This window comes from Tachypleus tridentatus, chromosome 8 (genome assembly GCF_004210375.1).
Source record: "Tachypleus tridentatus isolate NWPU-2018 chromosome 8, ASM421037v1, whole genome shotgun sequence".
Taxonomy (NCBI): domain Eukaryota; kingdom Metazoa; phylum Arthropoda; class Merostomata; order Xiphosura; family Limulidae; genus Tachypleus; species Tachypleus tridentatus.
The window spans coordinates 52,151,188-52,177,360 of NC_134832.1; the positions used below are offsets into that span (position 1 = coordinate 52,151,188).

The 26,173-nt window shown below is 36.1% G+C and overlaps 1 pseudogene across 1 annotated transcript in view; it reads left to right on the forward strand.

Moving 5' to 3' along the window:
* LOC143222401 (atrial natriuretic peptide receptor 1-like) overlaps nucleotides 1-26,173 on the forward strand; it is a 139,751-nt pseudogene that overhangs the window by 35,697 nt on the left and 77,881 nt on the right. The window contains exons 3-4 of the transcript XR_013012228.1: nucleotides 18,487-18,679; nucleotides 19,788-19,923. The product of XR_013012228.1 is annotated as an atrial natriuretic peptide receptor 1-like (transcript). The remainder of the gene's footprint in view (nucleotides 1-18,486; nucleotides 18,680-19,787; nucleotides 19,924-26,173) is intronic.

Sequence of the window (26,173 nt, forward strand, 5' to 3'; positions counted from 1 at the left end):
TAGGTAAGGTTAATTCTCGTTAGGCCATATTTCGGTTTTTCAACTCCACAATAAAATATCTATTGTGTTTTGTATAAGAAACCGTTAGTCTTCTTTGGGCACAATAATACGGATTATAGAAGTTCCCGAACTTTTTTCTTTCGTCCGATATTTTTCAAAATGGAGACTAGAATTCTTTGTATTTCCGTAACTACTAGTACCAAAAAAATCACTTAAATATCTTCTCTTCAAACTGATAAAAAATTCCAATTACTTTGCTATACAACTGTTTAGCTTTACCAACAATACCAAAGTTCGCTTCACCTCTCTTAAAATCACTATTGCTTACATGGTTTATAAACACTCACATGTTTACAAGCTATACGTCTCCACTTCTATCTATTTTCTTTTGAACTAAAACAAAAGCTAATTCTAGCAAAGTAACAGCAATATTCATTGACAAATCTTGACTAAGTTTAGAACAACTTACAATCCAGTAAGTAATAATTTTGAAATACAAAGAGAGTTACAAAGTAGAATTATGTCGTAAAGGCCTTGACAATCCTTCTGTCATCGGTGTTCCCATTGTTTCATCTTATTAAAAACTATTCTTTTCTAAATTCCCCCTAAAACGTATTCCTATACTAGCTGGAGTACCCATCACCTGAACGGAAGTTACGTAAATTCGTGTTTAACAAAAGCTTATCTTAGGACATGAAAAGTTGTTTCTTTTAAATGTAATTATAGAAAACGGGAAAAAGCCTATAAAAACATAAAATTACAAATGTGCATGTATACAACAAACCTTCATACCAGATGTGGTGAAGATTCTTTTAGAAGAGGTCCGAAGTGGTGTTAGAAAACGTAAAAACATCCATAAAAAACAGTAAAATGCAAACTGTATGTATCCCTGCATGGACCTAACGATCCTCGTTGTTTTGTGTTGTTTTTTTTTCAATTTCGCGCAAAGTTACACGAGGGCTATCTGTGTTAGCCGTCCCTAGAGCAGCTAGTGATCACCACCCACCGCCAACTCTTAGGTTACTCTTTTACTAACGAATAGCGAGATTGACCGTCATATTTTAATGCCCCAAGGGCTGAAAGAGCGAGCATGTTTGGTGTGAATGCGATTCGAAACCGCGACCCTCGGATAACGAGTCGAGCGCCATCTAGTCAGACGATTAAAAAACACGAAAATAAAGAGAATAGCAGCAATTATTAATAAATACATTACGTTTCTTCAAGAGTATTATTGATAAATAGATTACGTTTCTTCAAGAGTATTATTAATAAATAGATTACGTTTCTTCAAGAGTATTATTAATAAATACATTACGTTTCTTCAAGAGTATTATTAATAAATATATTACGTTTCTTCAAGAGTATTATTAATAAATACATTACGTTTCTTCAAGAGTATTATTAATAAATAGATTACGTTTCTTCAAGAGTATTATTATTAAATACATTACGTTTCTTCAAGAGTATTATTAATAAATACATTACGTTTCTTCAAGAGTATTATTAATAAACATATTACGTTTCTTTAACAGTGAGTAACAAAGAGAGTTAAAGTTTCATTTACTACAAGTTATTTCTTCTTCTAGCGATCCATCTTATAACAATAGTAAACTTCCTGTGATCTGTGAGTGAATTGTCACACGGGAATGAAAAGATTTAATTTGTAGCTTAAATAACAGGGCTACAGAATGGGCTGTCTGCGCTGTGCCCACGGGTATCGAAACTCGATTTAGAGCGTTATAAGGCTTCAGACTTATCTCTGAGTTTGAGGTTATTAGTAGCATGAAAAAACAATTGAGAAGCGAAGAACGTACAAATTAAAATGAAGGATAGCAAATCGATCACGTGTCTCAGTTAGTTCTTAAATTTAATCTGTAGGATAGCAAACCGATCACGTGTCTCAATTAGTTCTTAAACTTAATCTGTAGGGTGGCAAACCGATCACGTGTCTCAATTAGTTCTTAAATTTAATCTGTAGAAGAGCAAATCGATCACGTGTCTCAATTAGTTCTTAAATTTAATCTGTAGGATAGCAAACCGATCACGTGTCTCAATTAGTTCTTAAAGTTAATCTGTAAAACAGCAAACCGATCACGTGTCTCAATTAGTTCTTAAATTTAATCTGTAGGGTGGCAAACCGATCACGTGTCTCAATTAGTTCTTAAATTTAATCTGTAGAAGAGCAAATCGATCACGTGTCTCAATTAGTTCTTAAATTTAATCTGTAGGATAGCAAACCGATCACGTGTCTCAATTAGTTCTTAAAGTTAATCTGTAAAACAGCAAACCGATCACGTGTCTCAATTAGTTCTTAAATTTAATCTGTAGGGTGGCAAACCGATCACGTGTCTCAATTAGTTCTTAAATTTAATCTGTAGAAGAGCAAATCGATAACGTGTCTCAATTAGTTCTTAAATTTAATCTGTAGGATAGCAAACCGATCACGTGTCTCAATTAGTTCTTAAAGTTAATCTGTAGAACAGCAAACCGATCACGTGTCTCAATTAGTTCTTAGTTCACCAGTGGGACAATCCCAAATCTGCGGACTTACAAAGCTAAAATCCAGCGTTCGATTCCCCACTGAGGTCACAACAAAGGCACAAATCCTTAGGTTTTAAACGTAACACTAGCGATGGTGATTTTGGAAAAGTCTCTCGGTGATTAACGTATGTGTAGTTGAAAGTACTTTAACTTTGAATATAAAAAAATACTTAATACACCGTATTTTAATGCAACGTCAATGAATAACCGTTAAATAACAATTAAGTGGTCTATACGTTATAATAAAAATTAAGTAAGTGGTCTATACGTTATAATAAAAATTAAGGGGTCTCTACGTTATAATAAAAATTAAGTAACTGGTCTGTACGTTATAATAAAAATTAAGTAAGTGGTCTATACAATATAATAAAAAATAAGTAACTGGTCTATACGTTATAATAAAAATTAAGTAAGTGGTCTATTCGTTATAATAAATATTAAGTAACTGGTCTATACGTTATAATAAAAATTAAGTAAGTGGTCTATACGTTATAATAAAAATTAAGTGAGTTGTCTATACGTTATAATAAAATTTAAGTGGTTTCTACGTTATAATAAAATTTAAGTGGTTTCTACGTTATAATAAAAATTAAGTAAGTGGTCTCTACGTTATAATAAAAATTAAATAAGTGATCTATACGTTATAATAAAAATTAAGTGGTCTCAACGTTATAATAAAAATTAAGTAAGTGGTCTATACGTTATAATAAAAATTAAGTAAGTGGTCTATACGTTATAGTAAAAATTAAGTAAGTGGTCCATACGTTATAATAAAAATTAAGTAAGTGGTCTATACGTTATAATAAAAATTAAGTAAGTGGTCTATACGTTATAATAAAAATTAAGTAAATAGTCTATACGTTATAATAAAAATTAAGTAAGTGGTCTATACGTTATAATAAAAATTAAGTAAGTGGTCTATACGTTATAATAAAAATTAAGTAAGTGGTCTATACGTTATAATAAAAATTAAGTAAGTGGTCTATACGTTGTAATAAAAATTAAGTAAGTAGTCTGTACGTTATAATAAAAATTAAGTAAATAGTCTATACGTTATAATAAAAATTAAGTAACTGGTCTCTACATTATAATAAAAATTAAGTAAATAGTCTATACGTTATAATAAAAAATAAGTAACTGGTCTATACGTTATAATAAAAATTAAGTAAGTGATCTATACGTTATAATAAAAATTGAGTAAATAGTCTATACGTTATAATAAAAATTAAGTAAGTGGTCTATACGTTGTAATAAAAATTAAGTAAGTAGTCTGTACGTTATAATAAAAATTAAGTAAATAGTCTATACGTTAAATTAAAAATTAAGTAAGTGGTCTATACGTTATAATAAAAATTAAGTAAGTGGTCTATACGTTATAATAAGAATTAAGTAAGTTGTCTATACGTTATAATAAAAATTAAGTGAGTTGTCTATACGTTATAATAAAAATGAAGTAAGTGGTTTATACGTTATAATGAAATAGATTATAACTTTTTTACAGTTTAAGTGTAGTGACGAATTTTAAATAACATATAACAGTCTTAAATATCGTAGACATTTTGGCTGTTTTTTTTTCAAGTATTAGAATATTAACACGTTTATTTAAACAACTAAGAAAAGTTTTTAACTTTAACGTTTTTAAAGTTAACACTTGATACATTCACTCAGTCATGTTTCTAATGTAGTGTACCAGGATAAACAGGAAGCTTTGGTTAAAGCCCAAAAACAATTATTTACTCTGTAAAGTACCGGATATATCTTTTTATAGACTTCAAAGTAATTAGTATTAAGCAAATGTGTTCAAAAGGTCTGTAAACAACTTATTCATAATACGCATGACAGAAAATAATATTCTATAAACAATTCCGCTACTACATGTGTTGCCATAAAACAACTTTATACGTATGAGAAAATTACACAATATTAGATACATCAGAGAGAATTAGGTACATATAAAACAACACAAATTATCAGGTATGTATGAAACAACACAGATTATTAGGTATGTATGACACAACACAGATTTTTATGGTATAAAACAATAGATTATTAAGTACAGTACGAACCAAATACTTCTCAGTGTGAAAATAAAGATAAAGAAAATGAAGAAATTGTAACAATTTCTAAATTTCAAGACCAGACTACAGCTTGTGTTTGAGCCACTTCCGGTTTACCAATTTCTTCATTTCGGTTCAGTCAGTTGAAAGTACATAATAATATTAAGCAATGGATACAAACTGTGCAAAAAGGCAAATGGAAACATGAGAAAAAAATTACAAAACAAACAGAAAGCCTCAAAGAAGTACAAACAAAAAATACCTTTTTTCATCAAAAACGTATGTTTTATATCAACTTTTTCACTAAAAGTATGCTGTTTACGTCAAACACTTTTTAGTAAAAGTATGCTGTTTGTATCAATCTTTTTTTATAAACAATATGCTGTTTGTTTCAATTTTCTTTTATAAACAATATGCTGTTTGTTTCAATTTTCTTTTATAAACAATATGCTGTTTGTTTCAATTTTCTTTCGGTAAAAATATACTGTTTACATCAATTTTTTGGTAAATATATGCTGTTTACATCAATCTTTTTCTCGGTAAAAATATGCTGTTTGTATCAATTTTCTTTCGGTAAAAATATGCTGTTTATATCAACCCCCCCTTCGCTGGTACAGCTGTATGTCTCCGGATTTACAACGCTAAAATCAGGGGTTCGATTCCCCTCGGTGGGCTGAGCAGATAGCCCTATGTGTCTTTGCTATAAGAAAACACACACGTCATTTTGGTCAACACATTTTAGGGCCTGGCATGGCCAAGCGCGTTAAGGCGTGCGACTCGTAATCTGAGGGTCGCGGGTTCGCATCCCCGTCGCGCCAAACGTGCTCGCCCTCCCACTATTCGTTGGCAAAAGAGTAGTCCAAGAGTTGGCGGTGAGTGGTGATGACTAGCTACCTTCCCTCTAGTCTTACACTACTAAATTAGGGACGGCTAGCACAGATAGCCCTCGAGTAGCTTTGTGCGAAATTCCAAAAACAAACAAACAAACGTTTATATCAATCTTTTTTGTTAAAAAATATGCTGTTTGTATCAATCGTTTTTGTTAAAAATATGCTGTTTGTATCAACTTTCTTTCGGTAAAAATATGCTGTTTGTATCAACTTTCTTTCGGTAAAAATATGCTGTTTGTATCAACTTTCTTTCGGTAAAAATATGCTGTTTGTATCAATCTTTTTTCGATAAAAATATGTTGTTTACATCAACTTTCAATTCACGTAACAATCCAAGATATTCACTCTAGCACTTAGTCAAGCACAAAGAATAAAATAGGATATTGCGAAATACGAGAAAGGAAGTGACAATAAAAGTTCCTGTCTCCCAAAACGAATCGAAACACAAAGACCAGTCCTTAGAAGTAGTTTTACCCAAGGACTCATCTTTAAAGTACAGCTGTACTGTAACGTAAGCTAAGTTATTTGTAAGTTCTGTCGTTAAAGGTACAAGAGCTTTCTAGAAAGCATACACATAATTGAATAGAAGTTAAATAATATACGTATTTTAAACGAATAAATGCCCCCCAGTGGCTCAGCGGTATGACTGCGGACTCACAACGTTAAAATCCGGGTTTCGATACCCGTGGTTGGCAAGAGCACCGGTAGCCCATCGTGTAGCTTTGTGCTTAACTCAAGAAACAAAAGAACGAACAAAAGAAAACAGAAACGAATAAAATAACCTTTTAAAATCGTTCCACCTACGAACTTAATGATCTGCAGCTTGTGATGCTTTTAGCATTTGATTTAACGAAATAAATTATTTTATCGTAAAAAGGCTTAGTGTAAAGTTTTTCTATTTTAAGACACGCCCTAAGTAAAGCCTATTTAATCCATTTTCACAGCTACCGAGCTGATTTCCATTGCTTCACAAAATCTTCATTCTTTCTTGAAGTATTACATTCGACAGAGGGCGCATTTTAAAAAATGGAAAATATAAAGGGAGAAAATCCTAGCAGCATCTTCTCGTTACTGAGTGGCTGAGCAATTGACGTCCATTCTTGCCGCGTGAGGACCACGTAGAATGTGAATTTCAAACATGTCCCAAATTAATTAACTTCAACACGTGAACTAGAACAGCAGAACTGAGGGTATGACAGATTTTAACTAGAAAAATAGTGTTTTCCAGAAATCCTGAGAATTAGCATCATGTAACTTAAGTCTTCTGCAGCTATCTAATTTTTGTTCATTGTTCATTGTTGGCATGGCCAAGCGTGTTAAGGCGTGCGACTCGTAATCTGAGGGTCGCGGGTTCGCATCCCCGTGGCGCCAAACATGCTCGCCCTCCCAGCCGTGGGGGCGTTATAATGTGACGGTCAATCCCACTATTCGTTGGTAAAAGAGTAGCCCAAGAGTTGGCGGTGAGTGGTGATGACTAGCTGCCTTCCCTCTAGTCTTACACTGCTAAATTAGGGACGGCTAGCACAGATAGCCCTCGAGTAGCTTTGTGCGAAATTCAAAACAAAAAAACATTTTACAAATAGGGTGATTAAATATGTATTGTAACGAATACCCTGATATAACTACTAACATATCTCGTCAAAAAACTCAATAAAAGTTGTGGGGAAAATGAGGCGCAGTAAAAATCACCAGATGTAAGAGTCAGCTCTGGGGATCAGGTCTTCCCTAACGCTCTGAATAGTTACAGACAGACCTGGTCTGAAAAGCTCGAAGAAAGTTGTGAGAAGAAACATGTGGCTTTAATAAAATCATCAGAGATAAAAATCATCTCTGAGGATTAGATCCTCTCTCATATCTTTTTAAAAAACAAAGTTAATAATCGAATCTTTACAGAAATCACGAATTTCTTTCAAAATGTGCCAATAGAAAAAGAAGTGTGCTGTATGACCGAGGTGATTGGCTGACGTGCTGTATGACCGAGGTGATTGGCTGACCTAAATGGTGAAAGAAGTGTGCTGTATGACCGAAGTGATTGGCTGACCTAAATGGTGAAAGAAGTGTGCTGTATGACCGAGGTGATTGGCTGACCTAAATGGTGAAAGAAGTGTGCTGTATGACCGAAGTGATTGGCTGACCTAAATGGTGAAAGAAGTGTGCTGTATGACCGAGGTGATTGGCTGACCTAAATGGTGAAAGAAGTGTGCTGTATGACCGAGGTGATTGGCTGACCTAAATGGTGAAAGAAGTGTGCTGTATGACCGAAGTGATTGGCTGACCTAAATGGTGAAAGAAGTGTGCTGTATGACCGAGGTGATTGGCTGACCTAAATGGTGAAAGAAGTGTGCTGTATGACCGAAGTGATTGGCTGACCTAAATGGTGAAAGAAGTGTGCTGTATGACCGAGGTGAGTGGCTGACCTAAATGGTGAAAGAAGTGTGCTGTATGACCGAAGTGATTGGCTGACCTAAATGGTGAAAGAAGTGTGCTGTATGACCGAAGTGATTGGCTGACCTAAATGGTGAAAGAAGTGTGCTGTATGACCGAAGTGATTGGCTGACCTAAATGGTGAAAGAAGTGTGCTGTATGACCGAAGTGATTGGCTGACCTAAATGGTGAAAGAAGTGTGCTGTATGACCGAAGTGATTGGCTGACCTAAATGGTGAAAGAAGTGTGCTGTATGACCGAAGTGATTGGCTGACCTAAATGGTGAAAGAAGTGTGCTGTATGACCGAAGTGATTGGCTGACCTAAATGGTGAAAGAAGTGTGCTGTATGACCAAAGTGATTGGCTGACTTAAATGGTGAAAGAAGTGTACTGTATGACCGAAGTGATTGGCTGACCTAAATGGTGAAAGAAGTGTGCTGTATGACCGAGGTGATTGGCTGACCTAAATGGTGAAAGAAGTGTGCTGTATGACCGAAGTGATTGGCTGACCTAAATGGTGAAAGAAGTGTGCTGTATGACCGAAGTGATTGGCTGACCTAAATGGTGAAAGAAGTGTGCTGTATGACCGAAGTGATTGGCTGACCTAAATGGTGAAAGAAGTGTGCTGTATGACCGAGGTGATTGGCTGACCTAAATGGTGAAAGAAGTGTGCTGTATGACCGAAGTGATTGGCTGACCTAAATGGTGAAAGAAGTGTGCTGTATGACCGAGGTGATTGGCTGACCTAAATGGTGAAAGAAGTGTGCTGTATGACCGAAGTGATTGGCTGACCTAAATGGTGAAAGAAGTGTGCTGTATGACCGAAGTGATTGGCTGACCTAAATGGTGAAAGAAGTGTGCTGTATGACCGAAGTGATTGGCTGACCTAAATGGTGAAAAGAAGTGTGCTGTATGACCGAAGTGATTGGCTGACCTAAATGGTGAAAGAAGTGTGCTGTATGACCGAAGTGATTAGCTGACCTAAATGGTGAAAGAAGTGTGCTGTATGACCGAAGTGATTGGCTGACCTAAATGGTGAAAGAAGTGTGCTGTATGACCGAAGTGATTGGCTGACCTAAATGGTGAAAGAAGTGTGCTGTATGACCAAAGTGATTGGCTGACTTAAATGGTGAAAGAAGTGTACTGTATGACCGAAGTGATTGGCTGACCTAAATGGTGAAAGAAGTGTGCTGTATGACCGAGGTGATTGGCTGACCTAAATGGTGAAAGAAGTGTGCTGTATGACCGAAGTGATTGGCTGACCTAAATGGTGAAAGAAGTGTGCTGTATGACCGAAGTGATTGGCTGACCTAAATGGTGAAAGAAGTGTACTGTATGACCGAAGTGATTGGCTGACCTAAATGGTGAAAGAAGTGTGCTGTATGACCGAGGTGATTAGCTGACCTAAATGGTGAAAGAAGTGTGCTGTATGACCGAAGTGATTGGCTGACCTAAATGGTGAAAGAAGTGTGCTGTATGACCGAGGTGATTAGCTGACCTAAATGGTGAAAGAAGTGTGCTGTATGACCGAAGTGATTGGCTGACCTAAATGGTGAAAGAAGTGTGCTGTATGACCGAGGTGATTGGCTGACCTAAATGGTGAAAGAAGTGTGCTGTATGACCGAAGTGATTGGCTGACCTAAATGGTGAAAGAAGTGTGCTGTATGACCGAAGTGATTGGCTGACCTAAATGGTGAAAGAAGTGTGCTGTATGACCGAAGTGATTGGCTGACCTAAATGGTGAAAGAAGTGTGCTGTATGACCGAAGTGATTGGCTGACCTAAATGGTGAAAGAAGTGTGCTGTATGACCGAAGTGATTGGCTGACCTAAATGGTGAAAGAAGTGTGCTGTATGACCGAAGTGATTGGCTGACCTAAATGGTGAAAGAAGTGTGCTGTATGACCGAAGTGATTGGCTGACCTAAATGGTGAAAGAAGTGTACTGTATGACCAAAGTGATTGGCTGACTTAAATGGTGAAAGAAGTGTACTGTATGACCGAAGTGATTGGCTGACCTAAATGGTGAAAGAAGTGTGCTGTATGATCGAGGTGAGTGGCTGACCTAAATGGTGAAAGAAGAACTAGATAAAGCACTATCCACAAGCAAGTGTCAGATGAAGCACTGTCCACACATAAAGTGTCAGATGAAGCACTGCCCACACAGCAAGTGTCAGATGAAGCACTATCCACACAGCAAGTGTCAGATGAAGCACTGTCCACACAGAAAGTGTCAGATGAAGCACTGTCCACACAGCAAGTGTCAGATGAAGCACTGTCCACACAGCAAGTGTCAGATGAAGCACTGTCCACACAGCAAGTGTCAGATGAAGCACTGTCCACACAGAAAGTGTCAGATGAAGCACTGTCCACACAGAAAGTGTCAGATGAAGCACTGTCCACACAGCAAGTGTCAGATGATAGGATCTTGTTATATGTTTAATGTTATAAAACACGAGAGATTTCACATTGGATAAGAAACATTGTAGTTTAAAACAGGACGAAGGAATTATATGAATTACCTATCTATATATTTCACAGTCTAATCATAACTCGTTACCAGCATGTCAAGTCTAATGGAATTTAGACCATCTGTTAAAATTGGACACATCACCATGAGGCTCAACATTATAGAACAAAAATTATTTAGTGGACTTTGGTTTTTGGCTTGTTAACAGACACGTGTGAAATCTGTACACCTAAAGAAATAACAGGCAAATTGTTGGTAAAGCTTACAGTAAATAAATATACATTTGGTAGTGATCGCTAAGAAATGGTTAATAAACAAAGTTTTTCACTGTATCAGTGAACTTTAAATTGATTGAACATTTAACGTTACGTTTGCTTAGGCTATCATAGCGTGACGTCGTTTACCATGGATGAATGGACATTTTAACTTGGCGATAGTTTACCTAAACACAGTAAACACATTATCAGAGCAGAAAAGCCCATTGTCTAGCTTTGGTCTTCGACGTGCTATTCCTCTGATCTCACACTAGCTGAAAGTATCTAACGTTTACTCTAGAAACTTCCAGACATTCTGTGTTCGTCTTAGAAATAAGTTTTGTATTAACCATGAAATCGACAAAAAACCCTGACCAGTATCGAAGAAATAATTTGTAAAACAAATAAAGACAACTGGATGGAACAGTGGAGATGAACTTCGTTTGTCACTGAATTAATTAGACTGCAGTATTTCGGATGTGCGATGATTCGTGTGTTTTTTTCTGTGAACAAACAATCGGAGCTCTTTCGGAGAAAGAAGTATTGTACTGACGAGTTGTATTAACAAATGAAGTAGACGACACATACATATATATAAACACAAATACTAATTATTATATATAAACATACATAAAGTTTGGTTTGGTTTGAAATTCACGCAAAGCTAGGGTAAGACTAGAAGGAAGGCACCTAGTCATCGCCACCCACCGCCAACTCTTGGGCTACTCTTTTATCAACGAAAAGTGAGATTGGCCATCACATTATAACGCCCCCACGGCTGGAAGGGCGAGTATGTTTGGTGCGACCGGGATTCGAACCCACAACCCTCAGATTACGAGTCGAGTGCCTTATCTACCTGGCCATTGAGGGCTCCATACATAAAGTGTTAACAATATGTATGAACACAAATATTAACTATGTATATATAAACACGCATAAAATATTAACTATATACATATAAATACATATAATATGTCAACTACTGACTAACTAACACTAGTTTTTAAATGTCGTTTTACGAATATCATATAAATACATCGTAGTTTAATCTTATGTTTCATATGTTTCAATAAATCTCAGAAGTCGATAGACCACTCTAATGTTTAGTTTTTAAAGCAATCTGCTACAAACAACAAGCATTTGTATTTACTGATCCACCGCCCAGATGACTCGTTCTCAGTTTGTACCAGGCAGTTTGCCAAATGCACCTCCTGCTTTTCAAGAATTGTTCCAGTTATTAGACAGTGTAAGATACCTTAACTTTCGGTGGTTCCAACACAGAACTACTCTACACTAATATCTTCCTTAACGAATCCACACAAAAAATAACAAAAAAGTTTACTTTGGTTCTCGTGCTTAATTGCGTTATGTTATTTCTCCCTGGCATTACTTTCAGACTCTCGAGAGGTTGCGAGTTTCCTCAGCTACAACGACCGAGTAATTGTATCTCTTTGTGTATTATACAAAATCTATCACCACCAAACATCCGTATATTTCCCTTCCTCTGTATTTTCACGAGAACGAGCTTTAGTACGGATCTTAACAGAATGTGAATAAAAAAAGAGGTCAGATTGTGGCTTCAACGACATAACATGTAATTCATGATGAACAAAGCTCAAAGAATGATGATAAAATCGAACAACAGCAAGTCTAGCACATCACTATTAAAACATCTGAACAACAGAAAGTCTAGCACATCACTATTAAAACATCTGAACAACAGCAAGTCTAGCACATCACTATTAAAACATCTGAACAACAGAAAGTCTAGCACATCACTATTAAAACATCTGAACAACAGAAAGTCTAGCACATCACTATTAAAACATCTGAACAACAGAAAGTCTAGCACATCACTATTAAAACATCTGGACAACAGCAAGTCTAGCACAACACTATTAAAACATCTGAACAACAGCAAGTCTAGCACATCACTATTAAAACATCTGAACAACAGCAAGTCTAGCACAACACTATTAAAACATCTGAACAACAGCAAGTCTAGCACAACACTATTAAAACATCTGAACAACAGCAAGTCTAGCACATCACTATTAAAACATCTGAACAACAGCAAGTCTAGCACAACACTATTAAAACATCTGAACAACAGCAAGTCTAGCACATCACTATTAAAACATCTGAACAACAGAAAGTCTAGCACAACACTATTAAAACATCTGAACAACAGAAAGTCTAGCACAACACTATTAAAACATCTGAACAACAGCAAGTCTAGCACATCACTATTAAAACATCTGAACAACAGCAAGTCTAGCACATCACTATTAAAACATCTGAACAACAGCAAGTCTAGCACAACACTATTAAAACATCTGAACAACAGCAAGTCTAGCACAACACTATTAAAACATCTGAACAACACCAAGTCTAGCACAACACTATTAAAACATCTGAACAACACCAAGTCTAGCACATCACTATTAAAACATCTGAACAACACCAAGTCTAGCACAACACTATTAAAACATCTGAACAACACCAAGTCTAGCACAACACTATTAAAACATCTGAACAACACCAAGTCTAGCACATCACTATTAAAACATCTGAACAACAGAAAGTCTAGCACATCGCTATTAAAACATCTGAACAACAGAAAGTCTAGCACAACACTATTAAAACATCTGAACAACAGCAAGTCTAGTACAACACTATTAAAACATCTGAACAACAGAAAGTCTAGCACAACACTATTAAAACATCTGAACAACAGAAAGTCTAGCACAACACTATTAAAACATCTGAACAACAGAAAGTCTAGCACAACACTATTAAAACATCTGAACAACAGCAAGTCTAGCACAACACTATTAAAACATTTGAACAACAGAAAGTCTAGCACATCACTATTAAAACATCTGAACAACAGCAAGTCTAGCACATCACTATTAAAACATCTGAACAACAGAAAGTCTAGCACATCGCTATTAAAACATCTGAACAACAGAAAGTCTAGCACAACACTATTAAAACATCTGAACAACAGCAAGTCTAGCACATCACTATTAAAACATCTGAACAACAGAAAGTCTAGCACAACACTATTAAAACATCTGAACAACAGCAAGTCTAGCACATCACTATTAAAACATCTGAACAACAGCAAGTCTAGCACAACACTATTAAAACATCTGAACAACAGCAAGTCTAGCACAACACTATTAAAACATCTGAACAACAGCAAGTCTAGCACATCACTATTAAAACATCTGAACAACAGAAAGTCTAGCACATCACTATTAAAACATCTGAACAACAGAAGGTCTAGCACATTGCTATTAAAACATCTGAACAACAGCAAGTCTAGCACATCACTATTAAAACATCTAAACAACAGAAAGTCTAGCACATCACTATTAAAACATCTGAACAACAGAAGGTCTAGCACATCGCTATTAAAACATCTGAACAACAGCAAGTCTAGCACATCACTATTAAAACATCTGAACAACAGCAAGTCTGGCACATCACTATTAAAACATCTGAACAACAGAAAGTCTAGCACAACACTATTAAAACATCTGAACAACAGAAAGTCTAGCACATCGCTATTAAAACATCTGAACAACAGCAAGTCTAGCACAACACTATTAAACCATCTGAACAACAGAAAGTCTAGCACATCACTATTAAAATATCTGAACAACAGAAAGTCTAGCACATCGCTATTAAACATCTGAACAACAGAAAGTCTAGCACATCACTATTAAAACATCTGAACAACAGCAAGTCTAGCACATCACTATTAAAACATCTGAACAACAGCAAGTCTAGCACATCACTATTAAAACATCTGAACAACAGAAAGTCTAGCACATCACTATTAAAACATCTGAACAACAGAAGGTCTAGCACATCACTATTAAAACATCTAAACAACAGCAAGTTTAGCACATCACTATTAAAACATCTAAACAACAGCAAGTCTAGCACAACACTATTAAAACATCTGAACAACAGCAAGTCTAGCACATCACTATTAAAACAGCTGAACAACAGAAAGTCTAGCACATCGCTATTAAAACATTTGAACAACAGAAGGTCTAGCACATCACTATTAAAACATCTGAACAACAGAAAGTCTAGCACATCACTATTAAAACATCTGAACAACAGAAAGTCTAGCACAACACTATTAAAACATCTGAACAACAGCAAGTCTAGCACAACACTATTAAAACATCTGAACAACACCAAGTCTAGCACAACACTATTAAAACATCTGAACAACAGAAAGTCTAGCACATCGCTATTAAAACATCTGAACAACAGCAAGTCTAGCACAACACTATTAAACCATCTGAACAACAGAAAGTCTAGCACATCACTATTAAAATATCTGAACAACAGAAAGTCTAGCACATCGCTATTAAACATCTGAACAACAGAAAGTCTAGCACATCACTATTAAAACATCTGAACAACAGCAAGTCTAGCACATCACTATTAAAACATCTGAACAACAGCAAGTCTAGCACATCACTATTAAAACATCTGAACAACAGAAAGTCTAGCACATCACTATTAAAACATCTGAACAACAGAAGGTCTAGCACATCACTATTAAAACATCTAAACAACAGCAAGTCTAGCACATCACTATTAAAACATCTAAACAACAGCAAGTCTAGCACAACACTATTAAAACATCTGAACAACAGCAAGTCTAGCACATCACTATTAAAACATCTGAACAACAGAAAGTCTAGCACATCGCTATTAAAACATTTGAACAACAGAAGGTCTAGCACATCACTATTAAAACATCTGAACAACAGAAAGTCTAGCACATCACTATTAAAACATCTGAACAACAGAAAGTCTAGCACAACACTATTAAAACATTTGAACAACATCAATTCTAGCACAACACTATTAAAACATCTCAACAACACCAAGTCTAGCACAACACTATTAAAACATCTGAACAACAGAAAGTCTAGCACAACACTACTAAAACATTTGAACAACAGCAAGTCTAGCACAACACTATTAAAACATCTGAACAACAGCAAGTCTAGCACATCACTATTAAAACATCTGAACAACAGAAAGTCTAGCACATCGCTATTAAAACATCTGAACAACAGCAAGTCTAGCACAACACTATTAAACCATCTGAACAACAGAAAGTCTAGCACATCACTATTAAAATATCTGAACAACAGAAAGTCTAGCACATCGCTATTAAACATCTGAACAACAGAAAGTCTAGCACATCACTATTAAAACATCTGAACAACAGCAAGTCTAGCACATCACTATTAAAACATCTGAACAACAGCAAGTCTAGCACAACACTATTAAAACATCTGAACAACAGCAAGTCTAGCACATCACTATTAAAACATCTGAACAACAGCAAGTCTAGCACAACACTATTAAAACATCTGAACAACAGCAAGTCTAGCACATCACTATTAAAACATCTGAACAACAGAAAGTCTAGCACATCGCTATTAAAACATCTGAACAACAGCAAGTCTAGCACAACACTATTAAAACATCTGAACAACAGAAAGTCTAGCACATCACTATTAAAACATCTGAACAACAGCAAGTCTAGCACATCACTATTAAAACATCTGAACAACAGCAAGTCTAGCACATCACTATTAAAACATCTGAACAACAGCAAGTCTAGCACATCACTATTAAAACATCTGAACAACAGCAAGTCTAGCACATCACTATTAAAACATCTGAACAACAGCAAGTCTAGCACAACACTATTAAAACATCTGAACAACAGCAAGTCTAGCACAACACTATTAAAACATCTGAACAACAGCAAGTCTAGCACATCGCTATTAAAACATCTGAACAACAGCAAGTCTAGCACAACACTATTAAAACATCTAAAACTGTGTTTGTAGGAAGAACATTTTGTTCACTATATACAGTAAAAAATTTAACAGAATCTTAGAAAATAGAGTTGATTAAACTACAGTCGAAAAAGAATTGGTTTTCCAATTTTCCATCCAGTAAAATAACCAAGAACCAAGATGAAAAGTTGAATACAATCTGAAAAAAAATAGAATTAAGTTAACTGTAGTTGAAAAAGAATTGTTTTCTAATTTTCCATCCAGTAAAATAACCAAGAACCTGGAAGAAAAGTTGAATACAATCTCAAAAACATAGAATTAAGTTAACTGTAATTGAAAAATATTTGGTTTTAGTATGCAGACTGTTTGTTTGTTTTCTGTGCAAAGCTTTGCGAGTGCTACCTGAGCTATTCGTCTCTGATTTAGCAGTGTAAGACTAGATGGAAGGCAGCTAGTCATCACCAACCACCGCCTACTTGGCCAGCTACTCTTTTACCAACGAATAGAGGGATTGTCCGAAACACTATGACACCCCCACAGATGAAAGAGCAAAAATGTTTGGTGTGACAAGGAGTCGAGCACCTTAACCACCTTGCCATGCCGGGTTCTGTATATACTGCAATGATGTCTTTTTAAGAGAAACTGGTAGACATTTCAGTAGAACAGCAGATTATGGAAGTGTCCCTGTCATATACCTATCAACATCTTAAAGATACAGACCACTGTACGAAAATAAAGTTCTTCAAATTAGTTGTTCAGAACCTAAGCTGTATTAATAAAGTAATACAAACATGTAAATAATAAAACACAAAGATTTGGTTTATACGTATGCTAAGCCTATGTTTGTGACGTCACTAATGGACGTATTTAATTGTGCTACAACTTGATGATGCCACGTTAATATTGGCGAAACTTTATTAGATTTTTTATCCATTTTAGTTATTTTATGAATTTCAAAAACCATGAACTGGATTAGGCTTAACTCACTCCATAAATACTTTGTTTCTTCTTTCACTTTGTCCTATCCCTTTTCTACTTTGTTGTTCACAACAGACTGGTTTGGTTTGGTTTGTTTTGAATTTCGCGGAAACCTACACGAGAGCTATCTGAGCTAGTCGTCCCTAATTTAGCAGTGTAAGACTAGAGAAAAGGCAGCTAATTATCGCCACCCATCGCCAACTCTTGGGCTACTCTTTTATCAACGAGTAGTGGGATTGACTGTCACATTATAACGCCCCCATAGCTGAAAGAGCGAGGATGTTTGGTGCGACGGAGATTCGAACCCGCGACCCTCAGATCGTGCCCTGTTCCATTTTGTTTTTTCTAAAGTGCAACGTATACCCTTTCTACTTTTTTATCTATTTAATATTTTTCTTGCTAATCATGTAATGTAACTGAAACTTTCTGAACTATATCATTACGGCTCACAGAATACCAGCCCTTTCAGCCGTGATGGGACGTTGCAATGTTACTGTTAATCACATTATTCGCTGGTAAAAGGGCAGCCCAAGAGCTAGCGGCGGATAGGGATGACTAGCTGCCTTTTTTTCTGGTATGTAATTGCTATATTAGGCAAGTTTAGCACAGGTAGTCGTCGTGTATCTTTACGCGAAATTCAATACAAACCAAATTCACAAAATTACATGTCATACGTATATTCCTACAGTGAATAATTCCTGCACAAAAAACCTCCGAGACATACTAAAGTTCTTGTCTTTTCTATCTTTAAATATTAAAAGGATTTTTCCTTCTTTTTATTAATATTTCATATTCAAACTTCTGATAGAGGACATGAGGTACAAGAAGGTCCATTTTATTAAAATGGTTATCTTTATTTTATCAGTTGTTGTTGTACAGTGGTAAAAGAAAGTTGCTAGAACGGATACACATAATAATTGTCTTCTTTTCAAATATTAAATTTAAATTCTTGATGAAAAAATAAGTTCTCTGTATAAAGAAATACGCAAGGTACTTGCGTAAACTTTCTTTTCTCCTGAATTTCAGTAAAAACAAAAGCCAGAAACCGTGGTTTCGAGAAAATGACTCCAAAGAGAAAAACGAACGTGCACGAACAGCATACGAATCACTTTTGACCGTGACAGCTCCTATTCCAGAAAGCCTAGAGTATGCGAAATTTTCCAGTGAAGTTAAGAATATCGCCAAGCAGGAATTTGGGTTCGACTATGGAACAGAAGAGGTTTGTTTGTTTGTTTTTAATTTCGCGCAAGGCTACTCGAGGGCTATCTGCGCTAGCCGTCCCTAATTTAGCAGTGTAAGACTAGAGGGAAGGCAGCTAGTCATCACCACCCATCGCCAACTCTTGGGTTACTCTTTTACAAACGAGTAGTGGGATTGACCGTAATTTATAACGCCCCCACAACTGAAAGGGCGAGCATATTTGGTGCGATCGAGATTCGAACCGGCGACCCTCGGATTGCGAGCCTTACGCCTTAACCCACCTGGCCATGCCGGGCCAACAGAAGGGGTATTAGAACAATATTTCATCTAGTGTGTGTGGCTAGGTGGTTAGGGCTCTCGACAAGGGTCACAGATTCCAATCACCGTCACACCAAACACGCTCGCTCTTTTATACGTGAGGGTGTTATAATATGACGTTGGTAAATGTGTAGCCCAAGGTGGGTGGATGGTAATGACTTTCCACTGGTCTTTCACTGCTAAATAAAATAGCTCTCGTGTAGCTTTAAGCGAAAGTACAAATTAAAAAGAAAACATTAAGTTTTATAACTTAAAATGCTGTGATATATATATATATATATAAACAATGTAGGAATATACTTCAGTGCCACAAATTAATGGTTTAACCTGGCAATCATGACTGGTTCTTTACATTGGTTATTGAACAACGACATTATAAAATTATACAATAGAAAAGTGTATAAAACAAGTTGGTATTCTGAAGATGATAATAAAACAATACCTATGAGCTTTAGAACGTTAGCACACGAGATTGATTAAATAAATTACTTAAAGAAAATCACGGGTTCGAAACCTGAATATTCCTCATTAGTAAAACTTCAGTTATGCTCCTAATTTCAAAACAAGGGTAAAGCAAGTAAGTTGACAACGTGAACAGTAACTTCTCTTAACAGGTAAACACGTTTCACGTGAACAGTAACTTATCTTAACAGGTAAACACGTTTGTCGTGAACAATAACTTATCTTAACAGGTAAACACGTTTGTCGTGAACAATAACTTATCTTAACAGGTAAACACGTTTGTCGTGAACAGTAACTTATCTTAACAGGTAAACACGTTTGACGTGAGCAATAACTTCTCTTAACAGGTAAACACGTTTGTCACAGCGTTTCATGAAGCCGTTCTCCTGTACGCCCTCGCGCTGAATGAAACGTTGAGCGAAGGTGTTGAAATTACAGAAGGGGCGATCATTACACAAAAAATGTGGAATAGAACGTTTAAAGGTGAGTTAACCCAAACTGAATTACTTGTTTAATAGAAGCCACCTAACGGTAAGAATAGTTATTGTGAGAAAAGCAAAGGGAAATCTTCAATAGCCGCAGAACTTGAAGTTTTGTTGTTGCTGTCAGGATTCAAGTAAAATTAATCTACGAGACATTTTTTCTCTAGTTATTCGCTAAATTTTTGTACGTTACCAACACCAGACGTGGGACGCGTGTATAACCAATTCAATTTTATTACTCATCAGAATCTCTACCAGCCTACCCTCAAATCGAAATTCGTCCAGATAAGATTAGAGTTAATTAATTTTTGAAACTTTAGATGTGTCTAAATAGTATATCAATCGAAAGGGTTTGGCCTTCTGGGTCCAAAATTATAATTATATCTCAAATAGGTCAAGAGATGACGGAGTTATGAGCTAAATGTTTGTAGTTGAAAACATCAGAGCCATTCTTTGAGCCTTTATGCCGCGGCTGAAAACGAGAAGTAGTTTCTTCCATGGCTTCATAATGTGTAATGATTAACTCCAAGACAAGTTTTGGAGTTAAGCCTCTTCATGCGAAATTTCATATAACTCTAACGTTAAAACCTTCTTTGATTTTAAGATTGACTAACTGCTGTTCTTGTTTTTGTTCAAGAAAACTAAAAGTATAATAACAACAGGGTCTGTGAATTTGCCAAGGCTAGGGACCTGTTCCTATCACACACACTTCTTAAGGATCATCCAGCTAGAGCAACAGGGTTGGATTCGATTTTGGTTTTCCAACCTGAATGACACCTTATACATGTGCGAGCTAAACACTCGCATCAGAAACCCGATTAGTTTAGGTATAACCATTCTTAATTTAAAATTAACAATAAGAAAGAAGGCAGATAGCCACCATCACGTACGTACACATACAACCACCATTACAAGACCTTTGTCCAGCTCGTAGAATCCAATAATTATCATAATGTGTCTACAACAGAGGATGCAGAATTTACGTCTCAAATGGTGGACACCTCGATCCACGGTCCAACGCACTAACTAGTAATCATGCTCCATCCCCTAGGATGACTTAGGACAGCTGAAGCTATTTTAACAGTTCTAGACCCTTTTTAGTTTATTTTCTCAACGCAAAACAATTACACTTATGAATTTCAATATGTGCAAACTCGCTCGTCTTTCTGTGATTTTTGTCCTGATGACAATTCACGTGGATTATTATTCATTCTCAAATATTTTCCGAGGTCATGATACACAAAATGTTTCTTTCTTTTTGAACGTGGAAATGAATCGCTTCATGATTTTATTTTCGTCTCTTAAAGTAAATATTTACACCACTAAGACTAACAAATGAAACTGTTCTTCTCGTAAGTACACAACTGCTTAGATTGCCTTAAGCATGTTGTCAGAACATGAAACTTTTAAATAAGTAAGTTCTAATGGTTTAATACGACTTCCTTCGTTACGTCTCCGACGTAAACTTGTAGGATTTATATCTAAACAAACATATTCTGAATTCATGAAACATAAACAGCCTTAGACAAACTTTACCTCGATTATCTCTCAGAGAAACAATTGGTAGAAGCAAGTAAGACAACAAACACGCAGTGTAGGTGTGCGATTTGATAATTCAGTCAGACAAAGTGATTAATGCATAAAGAGCTGGAAAACGAAAACAAGGAAAACACATGTGGTGGTTTGAAATGTAGAACAAAGAAATACGTGTAGCAGTTAGACGTGCGTAAAACTAAACTAAGTACTATTAAACAAGTGTGGTAGTTTGATATGTGAGAAACAACTAAATAGGTGTGGTAGTTTGATATGTGAGAAACAATAAACAGGTGTGGTAGTTTGGTATGTGAGAGACAACTAAACAGGTGTGGTAATTTGGATAAGTACAGTAATTGAACAGATGCTGTGGTTTGATATTTAAGAAACAACTAAATAGGTGTGGTAGTTTAGTATATGAGAAATAACTAAACAGATGTGGTAGTTTAGTATATGAGAAATAACTAAACAGATGTGGTAGTTTAGTATATGAGAAGCAACAAAACAGATGTGGTAGTTTGGATATGTGAAAAACAACTAAACAGGTGTGGTAATTTTGATAACTACAGTAACTGAACATTGTTGTAGTTTGATATGTGAGAAACAACTAAACAGGTGTGGTAGTTTGGATAAGTACAGAAATTAAACAGATGTTGTAGTTTGGTATGTGAGAAACAACTAAACAGGTATGGTAGTTTGGATAAGTACAGTAATTGAACAGATGTTGTAGTTTGGTATGTGAGAAACAACTAAACAGGTGTGGTAGTTTGGATAAGTACAGTAACTAAACAGGTGTGGTAGTTTGGATAAGTACAGTAACTAAACAGGTGTGGTAGTTTGATATGTGAGAAACAACTAAACAGGTGTGGTAGTTTGGATAAGTACAGTAACTAAACAGGTGTGGTAGTTTGATATGTGAGAAACAACTAAACAGGTGTGGTAGTTTGATATGTGAGAAACAACTAAACAGGTGTTGTAGTTTGGATAAGTACAGTAACTAAACAGGTGTGGTAGTTTGATATGTGAGAAACAACTAAACAGGTGTGGTATTTTGGATAAGTACAGTAACTGAACAGGTGTGGTAGTTTGATATGTGAGAAACAACTAAACAGGTGTGGTAGTTTGGATAAGTACAGTAACTAAACAGGTGTGGGAGTTTGATATGTGAGAAACAACTAAACAGGTGTGGTAGTTTGGATAAGTACAGTAACTGAACAGGTGTGGTAGTTTGATATGTGAGAAACAACTAAACAGGTGTTGTAGTTTTGATAAGTACAGTAACTAAACAGGTGTGGGAGTTTGATATGTGAGAAACAACTAAACAGGTGTGGTAGTTTGGATAAGTACAGTAACTAAACAGGTGTGGTAGTTTGATATGTGAGAAACAACTAAACAGGTGTTGTAGTTTGGATAAGTGCAGTAACTAAACAGGTGTGGGAGTTTGATATGTGAGAAACAACTAAACAGGTGTGGTAGTTTGGATAAGTACAGTAACTAAACAGGTGTGGGAGTTTGATATGTGAGAAACAACTAAACAGGTGTGGTAGTTTGGATAAGTACAGTAACTGAACAGGTGTGGTAGTTTGATATGTGAGAAACAACTAAACAGGTGTGGTAGTTTTAATAAGTACAGTAACTAAACAGATGTTGTAGTTTGGTATGTGAGAAACAACTAGACAGGTATGGTAGTTTGGATAAGTGCAGTAACTAAACAGATGTTGTAGTTTGGTATGTGAGAAACAGTTAAACAGGTATGGTAGGGTGTTAAATAAAGTTACTAAACAAATGTTGTAGTTTGATTGATGTATATTTTCGTAGCTTCAATTTCTAATATATTTCTTTCAAATCGACTTGCAGAACGGGCTCGTGTATCGTTGTCATGTATATGAAATTAAACATATCCAAATTATGCTCATGACTTGATGGTCAGCAATCCTGGAGTGTGAACTGATAGCAATCCTGGTGTGTGAAACCGTGGATTCATTGTTTGCTTTCTGTTGAAATAAAATGTTCTCCACGCTTCATTATAAGAATAGCGGTAGGGCATATTCCACTATTCAAATGTGTAAAAGCATCCCTAGAGTTGGCATTGAGTACAGCTACCTGCCTGCCTTTCGTCTGGTATATCAGCTCAAAATTAGGGGCGGCTATGCGCAGATAACCATTTGTGTAGCTATGCGCATACTATCTGGAACAAACATTGTGTGAAACATGGCATGAAGCAGAGGCTGTAACGATAAATGATAAACATTGTATGCTAAAGTCGCATGTTTTGAGTAATATTATTAATAAGTCATCTGACGAATCACCAGTAAACTTACGGACTTTACAACACTAAAATTCTGGGTTGATTCCCTACGTTAGTTAGAGCTAACCATCATCTTATTTGTAAATATCAAGTAATCTAAGCCTCAGTGTCACTGTTATTTATCAGTCTATCCACCTATTTATCTCACTAGCTGTCCGTCTATAATACCAGATCGGTGTAGAAATGTATCTATGTATGTTACTACAACTAGCACAAGAACGGAGTTTTTTTGCATAAATTATTTATTTTTAGTTAAAAGTAAAAATATACTACTGCTTGAAACTCAGTTGTAACTATAATACAATTATTTTTGACAAATATTTATTTTATTCAAACTTTTATAGCAAATTTCTAACTCTTAAATGGTAATTTTAATTTATTTTGAAAAGATGGAAAATTAAATTATGTTTTATTGAAGTTAGAGGTCGTCACTGTTTTATATACGTACTAAATCACAATATAAGTTGTTGGTGCTGTGACGTAATTTTCTTTTCAGTCACTCTTTTGGCAAGTGGCACAGCGTTAAGCTTGAAGGTTTACAACCTTAGAATGCTTGGTTTAAAGAGGGCGCTACAGCATTACATTTCATTATTAACTGTATTATCCCAGAAAACTGTCTTTTTACCCCACACATTAATCTTCTGGTTAAACGTGTTAATAAATTTTCTATTTAAATATAAGTAAATAGTACTTCATAAATGTAAATTGAAACTAATTCTCCAAGAGCCGAGAGGTTCAATTCTTTTCTTGTTCTTCTAGTAGTTTATGAGAAGGTTGGTAGAGCCCTTGTGAGACGTGTGTAGGCCTGGCATTGCCAAGCGCGTAAGGCGTGCGACTCGTAATTCGAGGGTCGCGGGTTCGTGCCCGCGTCGCGCCAAACATGCTCGCCCTCCCAGCCGTGGGGGCGTTATAATGTGACGGTCAATCCCACTATTCGTTGGTAAAAGAGTAGCCCAAGAGTTGGCGGTGGGTGGTGATGACTAGCTGCCTTCCCTCTAGTTTTATACTGCTAAATTAGGGACGGCTAGCGCAGATAGCCCTCGAGTAGCTTTGCGCGAAATTCAAAACAAACAAGTGAGACGTGTGAGAATCCGTGAGGTGTTCTAAAGTATTCTTTGCACTTTAAACTATGAAGAGTTATAGGAGTAAAAGCCAGTCTCTCAGCTTTGATTGGTAGTTGTGGGGTGCTGCTGACTGACTGCTTTTCTTTGGTTATGCGGACTCGCAACGCTAAAAACCGAGTTTCGATACACGTCATATAGAGATCCCATTCTGTAGCTATTTGCTTAATTCCAAAACAAACAAACAAACAAACAAACATTCTTTGGTTAAAGAACACCACAGATAGTCTTAGAAGTTTGATCGTAAATGTAAAATAGAAGACGACCTGACAAAAACCTTTCATGTAATCGTTGTTTTTTACCGTTTCTTGGATGACTCATCCCATTCACCTTTGCCCCCCGCTAGTACAGCGGTAAGCTACAGACTTACAACGCTAAAACCAGGGGTTCGTGTCTCCTCGTTGGGCTCAGTAGATAGCCTGATATGGCTTTGCTATAAGAAAACACAAACACTTAAGTCATCTTAACTCGACGATGACCTTAGAAGGTTAAAACGTTGTTCTCTGCTTTATTAATAAAAGCGTTAATACCCATACCAACCGTCCTGAGATATATTTTTACTTCAAGTGGGTTTCTCGTCATCAGGAATCTAAACAATACAGTTGCTTTAGTTGAAATGTCTTTCAGCTTTATATTTACGTATAAATGTTATTGACCTGGCAACACCAGGAACGTAGCATAGCGTCAACATTCCCTCTAGTGTTATTTGTTCTTACGACAAAAAGCTTCAGAAAATGTTAATAGGTTATTAACTCTGGATCGTTCTAGAACTTATAAAGGTCTGGCTGAAGATCCTGATAAGACTAATGCGTCTGATACAGTGGAAATAGCCGTAAGGAATCCATATTATTATTATTTTATTTCTGGACAATGTTTTTGAAAATTGAAATGGTATAAAACATCTGTAGAATAAATCATTTGGAGTGTGATCTGGCATGGCCAGGTGGTTAAGGAACTCGACTCGTAATCCGAGGATGGCTGGTTCGAATGTCCGTCACTCCAAACATGCTCGTCTTTTCAATCGTGGGGCGTTATATTGTGACGGTCAATGCCACTCTTCGTTGGTAAAAGAGTAGTCCAATTAGGGACAGCTAGCGCAGATAGCCCTCGAGTAGCTTTGGGCGAAATTCAAAACAAACCAACCCATTCGAAGTACCACCAAGCATATCTTACATAATTTTGTATCTAATAAACATGATGATTGTGTGATGATGGTTTTTATCATCAAAATGTATCCTCCGTTGTCTACATACTCTGCTTTTATTTTAATGGGTAAGTTAACTGAGTAA